The 11,782-nt window shown below is 36.4% G+C and overlaps 1 protein-coding gene across 2 annotated transcripts in view; it reads left to right on the top strand.

Annotated features, from left to right (window-relative positions):
• The window catches only part of LOC108738869 (frizzled-4-like), a 23,478-nt gene that overhangs the window by 5,365 nt on the left and 6,331 nt on the right, over window positions 1–11,782 (top strand). Inside the window, exon 1 of one of the 2 annotated variants that reach the window (XM_018472485.2) lies at window positions 9,624–10,431. The exons of the other annotated variant lie outside the window; for it this stretch is intronic. The gene's annotated coding sequence lies outside the window, so the exon portion shown is untranslated. Of the gene's footprint in view, window positions 1–9,623; window positions 10,432–11,782 lie in introns of those variants that run through there. 2 annotated transcript variants of the gene reach the window in all.

Here is an 11,782-nt window from a genome sequence, read left to right as displayed (position 1 = left end):
TCTACCTCTACCCCTCCTAACTCCCGTTTCTGCCTCTAATATGTCTCTGACTAGACCTTCATGCCTGAGAAGGTGTCCTTCCAACCCATCTCTCCTATTGCTTATTGACTTTTAGGATTCCTCTGTTCTCCTATTCTTTCTAATACCTACTCATTCCTAACCTTTTCTATCCATGTTATCCTCATCATTCGCCTGTAACACCACATTTCGAAAGCTTCTAACCTTTTCTTTTCCGCCTCGCCCACTGTCCATGTTTCGCACCCATACAACGCCGTGTTTCAATCATACACCTTTAACACCTTTTTTCGAATTTCTAAATTAACCGTTTGCGAAAACATACACCTTTAACACCTTTTTTTGAATTTCTAAATTAACTGTTCACGAGCATAGATGTGACTAACTAAACTAATATTTAAATTTCCATATGCAGCAAGAATATCTGTTTCTAATTTAATGGAAGGGTCTAGTTCGTTTTGAAACCAGTCAATTCAATAAAATAGTCTAACGAATTTGGTAATCATGCATAATTCCTAAAATTAGGTTGATCACGGACCCTTCTGGGGGAAACTTTTTGACCAATTTTAAGCAAATTGTAAAACAATTTATTGTTATCCTTTGTGCAGTCCTCCTTGTTGACGTTGGATTTTTATTGAAAACAGTGAAGGTCCTACAGTCTAGACTGTAATGTNATGATATTGTTTCGTTCTTTTTTTTTTTTTAACGGCGGCTTCGAACGTTAAAGGCACATGGGTAAGTGAGACATGCGTTCGCTTTTCGAATTTATTATTACGTCAAAATGCATTAGCAAACCAACTGCATCGATCTTTTTCCATTGTTGCCAACTGATGGCAGCGACGTTTGTACGGTGTATGCACACGTTGTGAATAAAAATGATAAAAAACGACAACGTGCTGCGGCACCGCGACTTGGCGGCACAACATCAAAAGAACACAATTAGCGGGACAGGTGCTGCATGTGTTCACAATTAAGTATGTGCAGGGAGGGCGTCGACCATAAACAAGGGAAACGTATGCAAATTTGCAGTTTTTTTTAAGTAGCATTAACTGACTATCGTCATCATCATCATAAGGTCGTCAGTCCTAAGACTGGTTGGACACGTACCTCCACTTTTTCCAATCCTGAGCTAATCTTGACATTTCCCCAAAACCAGAACAACCCACATTCTTTGCTATTTGTGAACAGTAATCTAATCTAAGTCTACCTCTACCCCTCCTAACTCCCGTTTCTGCCTCTAATATGTCTCTAACTAGACCTTCATGCCTCAGAAGATGTCCTTCCAACCTATCTAGCCTTGACTTATAGAATCCTCTGTTCTCCTATTCTTTCTAATACCTCCTCATTCCTAACCTTTTCTATCCATGTTATCCTCATCATTCGCCTGTAATACCACATTTCGAAAGCTTCTAACCTTTTCTTTTCCGCCTCGCCCACTGTCCATGTTGCGCACCCATACAACGCCGTGTTTTAAACATACATCTTTAACACCTTTTTTTTGAATTTCTAAATTAACTGTTCGCGAGCATAAATGTGACTAACTAAACTAATATTTAAATTTCCATATGCAGCAAGAATATCTGTTTCTAATTTAATGGAAGGGTCTAGTTCGTTTTGAAACCAGTCAATTCAATAAAATAGTCTAACGAATTTGGTAATCATGCATAATTCCTAAAATTAGGTTGATCACGGACCCTTCTGGGGGAAACTTTTTGACCAATTTTAAGCAAATTGTAAAACAATTTATTGTTATCCTTTGTGCAGTCCTCCTTGTTGACGTTGAAGACAGTGAAGGTCCTACAGTCTAGACTGTAATGTTTAGACTGTAGAGGAAATAGATTAGGCCCTAGATATATATACATACATTATTATGGGTATATTTAAATTAATTAAGTAATTTCGGGGATGGGGGGGCGCTTGAAAATAATTAATTTTCAAAGTGGGAAGTAGAAATAAGTTGAGAACCTCAACTATAATAACGCAGGCTAGATGGTATTGTGCAACACTAGATTAAGAATGAAGTTTCTTAACTGGATTCTACAAATAACAATTGTTTTAATGAAGGTATTTTGTAAAAAACGAAATTAACGATCATTATTTATTGTGTGTTCCTGAGAATCATGCGAGGAAATCAATTATTTTAGTTTTTCTGGTATGACGACCTTCAAATATTATTCATACGTAATGAGAGTTTGCTTATGTTTTTATGTTTGTTCATATGTTATTATATTAACGTCAGGTTCGTTCGGTTTGCCTCAAAAGGTAACATTGATTGTGTAAAACGCCGCGATGTACGCCGACAAAGGAAAATCGATATAAGTGATAAGGCGAGGTACTGATAAGGAAGTGTGACACAGTCTTCTATCAGCCGTCAAAGTTACCGATATCGTAATCCCCTTTTTTACGATTGTCATAAAATATCAATGTGTATACGTTGGGGGGTGTATGAAATGCAGCAGCGATTGCGTTACCAAAAAAAAAAATGGTGAGGAACTTGCGTTAATTTTGTAAGAGTCCGTATCTGAAAGGTTCCAAGAAAGACAGAGTGAAACCCTTTGAACCAATTCTGTCTATTACAGACTTCTGTAATACGAAAAATAGACGTTGTTATATACGATTGTGTTCTTCCCCGTACTACTTATATGTGTACACCTCTCTTTTTTTTCATTATTGTGTATACGTTGGGGGCGTATGAAATGCACCAGCGATTGCGTGAGCTGAAGAAAAAGTGAAGAACTGAAGAATTGTCAAAGATTTCGCCAAATAACTTGGGTTAATATTTTAAGGGTCTGTACTTAAAAGGCCTAAGAAAGACGGAGAGGAACCCTTTAAAACAATTCTGTCTGTTAGAGACTTCTTTAAAGCGAAAAATTAGCGTTGTATTTATTCAAAATTATATACAATTGTGTTCTTCCCCGTGCTACTTATACATACATACCCCTTCTTTCTTTCTCTCTATCATGTTTACCTTGAAAACAAAAGGTTTTTCGTCCTACAAACCCTTCAGTATTTGCGAATGTTACTGTCTTTTTTGTACGTTTTGTCTTTCGATAACATATTGACAGCGAGTGAGTGCATTTTAGGCGTTTGTAAAACTATTTACTGCCCGCTGTAATACTTCGTACAGCAATACACCAAGTTGGGTTATTGCTTTATTGGTGTTCCTACGCGTACTATTATTAGGGACCGAATTTTATTGCAAGCGGCTTTAATCCCATCAACAAACGACAATAAAAACCGATTGCCTATGTAGTGTAAAATGTGGCTTTATTATTCAAACGCGGCCTCGGTGCCTTTTATTATTAACACATCCTTACCAGATTTTCAATAATAACGCTATGTGAGTGTTGTAAACATCACACCTTTTTGTGTTACACGACGGTTGGACAGAATTTTGTGAGATGATGCACAACTTAAAATACACAAGTATTGTAGATATACGAGGTCTACTCAAAAACGATCGCGAATTTCTAAAAAGATACGCTTGGATAGGTGCGAGACATTTAGAACAATTAGCTTATAACTTCCCGTGCGTCAAAAATATTAACTAGAATTGTAAAGAGGATAGTATGGAAAATAGGGCGGAAGAACTATTAGGGGAAGATCAGTTTGGGTTTAGAAGAAATAGAGGAACGCGGAAGGTCAATCAAGCTCTACGGGTAACAATAGAGAAAACGATAGAGAAAGCAAAGGATTTGTAGATTAAGGAAAAGCTTTCAACAATGTTAAATGGAACAAGATGTTAAATATACTTAAAAATGTAGGGATGAATTACAAAGATAGAAGTTTGTATAAAGAGCAACAGGCAGTTATAGAGCTAGGGCTGCAACGTAGAGAAGTAAATATTAGGAACGTAGTCAGACAAGGATGTGCACACTGTCACAGCTACTTTTTACTCTATACATCGAAGATGCGATCAACATCATTAAAGACAGTACAATTGTAGGGATTGATATAGAGGGGCAAAAGATTAGTATTCCTAGATTTGCAGATGATATAGCAGTATTAACATTATAGCAAGGAGGATAACGTGGGTAGAAAAGGTTAGAAATGAAGAGGTATTAGAAAGAATAGGAGAACAGAGGACTCTGCGGAAGTCAATAAAAAATAGGCGAGATAGGTTGGTAGGACACCTTCTCAGGCATGAAGGTCTAGTCAGAGACATATTAGAGGCAGAAGCAGGAGTTAGGAGGAGTAGAGGTAGACCTGGGTTAGATTACTGTTCGCAAATAGTTAAGGATGTGGGTTATTCTTGTTTTAGGGAAATTCGAAGTTTAGCTCAGGAAAGGAAAGAGTGGAGGTACGTGTCCAACCAGTCTTAGGACTGACAACCTTATGATGATGATGATGATGATGATTATGATGAAGGAGTAAATAAACAAAAGTAAAACAAAGATACTGATATGCAAGGGAAGAAAAAATAGGGAAAGAGCGAATATAAAGATAGGAGACGGAAAATTTGAAGAAGTGACTGATTTTAGGTATCTAGGAAGTCAGACATGTCAGGACGGAAGGAGTAGTAAGGATATAAAGCAGACTATAGCGCAGGGTCGAGTCGCCTTTAATAAAAAGGGGTCACTTCTATGCTCGCGAACAATTAATCTTTTGACGATATGTCCCATTTAACCTGATCTGTCCCTCATATGGATATCCTACTTGATCTACATGGGCTAGCTCTATTCCAACAAATCTAGTTGCCTGATTAAGCCCAAATGTTATAAGACGTTACTCGCCTGACCCGAGCCCAATTAATGTTATCTTATCCGGCTCTAAGTCAAGTTTATTGGATAGGGTTCAAACCGCACCCCCAACAAATTTCATGTCTAGTGAGCTGGTTTGTGCTGGTTCGTCCAATTTAACAAATTCTCTTGAGCTTTAGATTTATTTTCTTGCCTCATAGAACAAATAAACCATGTAATTGCAGAGACAGCTGCATGTCTTATGAGAAATAAAAAAAGGACTATAATTGTTTATTAATACACTGTGATTATTCTTGAGATAATATTTGGTTTATTTGTCGCAGTATCTTCTGAAAGGGCGGTAAATATTTTATTTTCAAAGTGTAAGTTTTATAAGCATCATGAAAAATAAATAATAGTCTTTTCATCGCTTTCAGTAACTGCAACCGCTCCTACAATTACTGTTAACTGAACTGTAACAATAAACTTAGCAGTAATTGTTTGTCTATACATTTTTCTCGTCCCGAAAACTTGTGTCATTATCATCATCATAAGGTCGTCACAAGGATTATAGTTGGAGTTCCACCTCCACCCTTTCCTATCCTGAGCTCATTTTCGTGTTTCCCTGTAACCAAAAAATCCAGCATCCTTAACTGTTTGCGATCAGTAATCTAATCTAGGTCTACCTCTACTCGTCTTAATTCCTGCTTCTGGTTCCAAGGCCTCTGACTAGCCCTTCATGCCTGAGAAGGTAGCGACCTATCTCGCCTATTTCTTATTGTTCTCCTGTGTTCTCCTATTCTTTCTAATACCTCCTCATTTCTAACCCTCTGTATCCACAGTAATGCAAAGAAACTAGAATAAGAAAAATAAAATACAGAGAGAGAAATGGAAAAAAATTCAACATTTAAGAAAGTGTGATAAAACTTAATTGATATTTTACACTATGCATTGGGATACAGCGTTTGTAGTATCTGAATGTATTTGCCAGTTTTTTTTCTATTTTTTTTTCAAATCGGGTTCCAGGTTCACACACCTATAAAGCCCAGCACACCCTGTTATCGTACATTGCTGATTGATGCTTATTATCTATCGAGTGTCGAGGTATAGTATGCGCTTGTGTAGATTTTCTTGCGCAAATAATTCAACATTCAAGGAACAAATGCTTTTTACGAAATACTGACGTCGAGATTTATGTTGTAACATTCGAAGATTTATTGGATAGTTTCCAACACATGTTTCTTGTCTTTGACGTTACTAAATTTACATGTTTTGTACGTATCAATAGTTTTGCGTTTTATCGCATTTGTCTGTAATACACACTTCCCACGTGTTTATTGCAAAGGGATCCAAAAATGTTTATGCATTGCTGAAGAATTATATTATAGTAAATAGGAACGAGATACCTATGGGATTAGTTCGATGTAAATGACAATTGAACAAAACTGCTATGTAACTCATTTGTTTTGTATTGTTTAATGTTGGAATTATTGGGATCCGTCGAATAGGAGGAGCCTAAAAACATGGTGCCGATTAGGGAAAATTTATCGTAGTTCCTATAGTGTACCGTGCAATTTCCAAGTTTTTAAATTACGATAAAATGATAAGTATTGACACAATATGTGATTGGGCTGACACAAAGCCTCGGAAAGGAAATTTCGTTGAAGGTGAGCGTGTTTTTAATGCCAATCACATTATAAAATTCGGAAATAACAAATCCGGAAGCTAGCCTTCAAATTCCGTCAAGTTTACTGCCTACTTTTTACAAACTTCGGATTTAAAAAGTGATTCACGTTATATAATTGGTGAGGTGATTCTGGGTGATTTAAGCAATATCATATCAATGACTTGCACGTGCAAAGCCGATTTAAGAGAACGTTGCAAACACATTATTGCAACTTTGTTGTATTGCAGCAGGTAGGTTCTTAACCTCAAAATACTTATATCGTATCATTAGAATTGTGTTAAATCAATTACACAGGAATAAATAATTTCTCACTTTATAATTTTAGTATGATTCTAGTTTTAAATATTAAGGTTATGGCTGATGGTAAATACTTGCTGAAATATAATCATGTGCATTAAAATGACGTGAACAAATTTTTATTCCGGAATTCACTTCTTTGATACCTACTGCTTTCATCCAAGCTTCTATTAGTTTACTTTTTTCTCTAATTTTCCGAATATATTTTTTACATATATAAAACGGTTAGTTTTTATTGGAAAGTAGTTAATGTAGGTGAAGAGTGAAGATCTATGTCTGAAGTGCTATTGCAGCTTTTCACTGAACATATTAACTTTTTATTTGATTTAACTTTAGAAGAAAACTTCGTCGACTCCATCATCAAAAAAATTTTTACTTTTTTAACGTGTTTTATTATTTTAATAAACAATTTTACAATTTGCGTGCACAGTTCCTATGTAAATTTTTCCCTCATTCGAGTTATAAATTTTGCCACCAGATGGTGTATGCCCATTTGACGGATCCCAATAGCTTTAAACAAGTGTCTCTGCTTTCCTAAATTCTCGAGAATGTTGAACTTTCTTTAGAGACTGATGCCGGCATTCTGCTTGGCTGCATCTCTTTCTGTTATTCCTTTTCATTATTAGTGCTCGCTGCAATTCCTACCTGACATCTCTTTTCTATTTTTACAATATTCCATATATCGTCTGTCGTAAGTAAAAATAGGCGTTCTGTCAGCAACCGCGCTGGTCTAGATAATAAGTCAAAAGAAGAAAGTAAATGCTACAGTTTTATTGCGGACTATGCCAATTTTGAACAACGCAACTATATGTATGTACTTTTTGTAATAACAACAATTTTGTAGTTCCTATGTTTTAATTTGATTCATTCGGATCCACACGATAAATATATTTATGTACATTGCACATGGGCGGTTTTAACAACAAAATGTGTATACATTCCGGTGATAGAATCTTTAATCTTTTACGACGTTTTTAACGAAGTGTGTACGGTGTATGTGGCCAGTTGCTCTCCGTAAGTCAAAGCGAGATGGACAGTTTAGATATCCTGAAAAAACAAGAGACATCAAAGCGAGTGGATATGAAAAAGTTGGTCGCCAAAATTTGCGGCTCGCCTCTTTCTCTCTCTGTGTCATTAATATCTAGTAGTCCGTGAAGGAGCGTGTGTCTAAATTCGGCCCGATTTAAAATTCAGGCCGCGTCTTGATGAACGCTCATATCAGCCGAGTCTATGCGCGGATTTCGCATCCATCCCATCGGATCGCAAAGGCGTAGAAAAACACGACCGTCTATTTTTATATGTCGTGTTCTTTTGTACTTCTTCTTTTTACAATGACCTTTTTAGTCAGTGTTGCCAATGTTTTCTGAGGATTCGCCAATTTTTCTCATATTCGATTTTTATCAAGTGTGGTATATCTTACATCTCTTCCACTAAGAGATTCACGGCGTCACTTGATTATCCAGGTACTTGATCAGATCGAGTAGTTTCATTTCATATACACTGTAAACTCTTTATAACGTCACTTTATTTAACGACAAACTCCTTAAAAGGTCGAAATTGCTTGACTGGTTAGTTTACGTTGTTTTCTATACAATATTACACTCTATATAGCGTCACGCTCACTCTATTTAACGACAACAATGCGGCATTATAAATCATTAAGCAGTACTTTCTAAGTTGCCGAAATAGATAAGAACTTCAGCTGTGTACGTTGTTGAAGAAGACGATCCTGTCCCTCCACCAAGCATCAAACAAGCACTTGATGCAGCGAAACTATTAAAAAAATACTTTTTATATAATCAAATTGATTCTGCAGTATCTCAAGATATGAGTAAGATGCGTAACAAAATACAATTAAAATATTGGAGCAGCAAAAAACATCAGACGAAGATAACAGGCTATACGCAATGTATATGAATAATAGTTCGTGTGCAAAATGTGTACTATATTGGTAAATGCATATTATTATAGAATATGTAGTTAAATAATATTTTTTATTTCTCTCCATTTAACGACCACTCTTTATAACGCCGAAAAATGTTCAGTCCCTTAAGTGTCGTTATATAGAGTTTACACTGTATTTTGAAAATCAAGTACCTAGTTCTTCAAGTCGACTTAATTTTTGATTGTTTGATTCTTAATCATTTTGACATCAAATTTTAACATATCCATTCTTAGCTTTGCAACATTGATAAATTTTATTCGGTTCATCAGTTTCTTCGTTAGATTGTGAATATTTTTACTGGTGATGACGAACTGATCTTCAATCGCTTCATCTTCATCTAAAAGGTTGTTATAGTTTCCTCTGTCTCTTTAAGCTCCGAGTCGAGTATGTAATTTCATAAAATCACTGGAATAAACTTCAATAAGATGGAGTGAAGCTTCCAATTATTCACCTTCATACTAAAAGAAGATCAACCGTTTATAGTAAGAAAGATCTCTATAGATTGCATTTCTTCAGGAAATGTTTTAGAGTATTCTCTTCGAATATTTTCATTAATAATGCATCTTGAAATTGCTCCATTTTCATGTCAAATCAAGTTATTTGCAAGAACATGAAGCACTTTGACTTGATAAGTCATTACCAATATCAGAGAGGTTCCATATTTAAATATATAGTTTATTGTTCGTCTAGTAGTCCAATGGTAGACTAACAGTCTAACCACAAGATTGGAATATCTTTTAAGAAACTTTTAAACATGAGCTACGAAAAATTTGTAGTTGCGCGCTTCTTTAATTTCGATGGAAGAAAAATTGATTACCAAATGACAAACTGTCCCTTAAACGAAGGACAACGTTCCTTCCTCCCTTCAGCTGGCAACGCTGCTGTTTTTGTCTTTGAACATTCCAAGGTCACTAACTGAGTGACAGGCTTCAACGTAGAACAAAAGGAGCGCCTTCTCGACAATCGCATCGAATGTCGTCAGTTGTTCCGAAGAATATTTACTGGCGGTGATGATGCGGTCTCTTGTAGTATCGGCTGGTTGCTTGGTTGATCGTCGAGTTTTTATTATATGTGTGGTTGTGTGTAGGTACGTATAAAGCAGTGCGCGGCTGGATTGCAGTTGGTTCTCCAAGCCACTGCTGCTGCCCCAAGTTCGAAACCGTTTCGTTCCAGCTGGGAGGCCGCAGTTTCCGCCGCTCTCTCGTTCCAACCTTTGATGTTTAATTACCCACTTCGAATCCAACCATTAACTCCACCGGTGACGCTAATTTACTGTATTCCACTACTAATTAGCAACATGTTTCGAGACCTTTTTTTTTTTACCTTTTCTTTATTCCGCGCAAGACTTATTTTTAGAATATGATCAAAGTCGTCAATGCTTAACTGATCACCACTCCGACGTGAATACAAACGGTTGTTTAAGATGATCGTTCTCCCAAAAATAAGCACCCAATTATTTTTTAAACAAATCTGGTCTTTGAAAAATGAAACCTGATAATGCTTCAAAGCCTTACGAATATAAGACAGTTCGCAGATACTTCGGGATTGAACAATATTAATTTTAGAATACTTTAAAGTAGTTTTTGTGAAAACGTTTAAACTTCACAACCACGATCATTATTCGTTTACATTACGTATTAATATGTTGAGATTCTTCGGAATTAAACCTTCCTGGGTGTGAATTATCACCCGAGGGGAAGGCGAGGTCGCCAAACTTCCTGCTGTACTTTTTTCTCGAGGTCGTCCCTGCCCCGAAAGTATGATTTTTCCTGATTTTAGGGACAAGAAAGGGCAACATAACCTCCCAGGTAAGAAATCACATTTACGGTTTATTAGAAAAGTATATTAACATCTGCCTCGTGGAAACCCATGCGGGGGGTGGTAAAATCCTTTCCTAAATAAGGGAATGTTGCGCTTTCATGCAGTTGCTTCTAGGCATCTTTGTGAAAATACAAAATTAACATATTCCAAAAACTGATGCACTACCTCATATATTTCAAAAGATGATGCTGACCTTCAATATTCCTATGTTCGTTTCTCAATTCGCCACAAGGAAGGAACCATTGAGTACAACCCATTTCAATTTGTTAGAATTGTGACCTTGAAGAAATTGCGCGAAGATAGAAGGAATACACATTAAGCGTGAGCAAGACAGAAATAGTTGGAACAAGCTTGAACGAGCAGAGCTCTCGATGGGCGCTCTTAGGAGATCGGCTAGAACTGTACAGTACTAGACGAAAATGTTTATTAATTTCTTAAAACAAGAATGTACATAAATTAACAATAGAAAACAAAGCAAAAGTTTTATATAGGTGTGTAGAACGTTAAGTTAATTCACTTGTTATTATTTTTGGCTAAATATGCTTTTAAATGAAGTATATTCTTAAATTTTAACGAGGCAGTTTAAATAATTTTGCAAATGGTACTGTACACTTTTGTCTAGTTCTCGCTCGATGATCGGTGGATAAATGAGCTCCGCAGACAAATATGATTGAATTTGGAATTATGCTACGGCGCATCCTAATAAAAGGAAGGGGCATATCTCTAACTTCTTGAAACGAACAGTAATTGTATACTTCATCGACCTAATACTACCAATGTACTTCTGAACCTAGGCATGCATTTATAAGAGCGTTTGTTCCATCATGAATTCATGGATGAATACCAGTGAAAAGTTCTGAGTTGAGGTCGTCTATCGTTAAGTTTGTGTGTGTGTCTAAGCATCGCACTGATACAAAAAGCACTAATTCGTAAGCATTACTAGGACCGTGTCTTTCTTCTACAGCTTTACAGATCGTTATAAATGAGCGGCGAGAGAGGCGATCCGACAACTTTTTGTAAATCAATGAGAATTCTTCACGTCTGAACGCAAAAACTTGTTATTGTAATCGCGCCGCGTATATAAAAGAACTCTTCATAGTTGTGAAAATAAATTGGTCTACTTTTTTAGACAGAAACGCGGCTTTATTATTATTATTCGTGACGATTTTCTACAATGGAAGAATCGATCGCATCCCATCGTGTTCTTTACAAAATATTGTTCAAACAAACGTAAAACGCGTCAGTATCCTTTCTTTTATTATTATTATTATTAAGTCCTTTTTGTGCGCCCGCCTGTTTAATGGGGCCATCCATAGGGGAAAGGGGGGGGGGGGGCGA

The sequence above is a fragment of the Agrilus planipennis genome, unplaced genomic scaffold (genome assembly GCF_000699045.2).
Source record: "Agrilus planipennis isolate EAB-ADULT unplaced genomic scaffold, Apla_2.0 scaffold213, whole genome shotgun sequence".
NCBI classification, from domain to species: Eukaryota; Metazoa; Arthropoda; class Insecta; order Coleoptera; family Buprestidae; genus Agrilus; species Agrilus planipennis.
The sequence above is the reverse complement of the archived record's forward strand: the minus strand, read 5'-3'. Positions and strand labels throughout refer to the sequence as shown.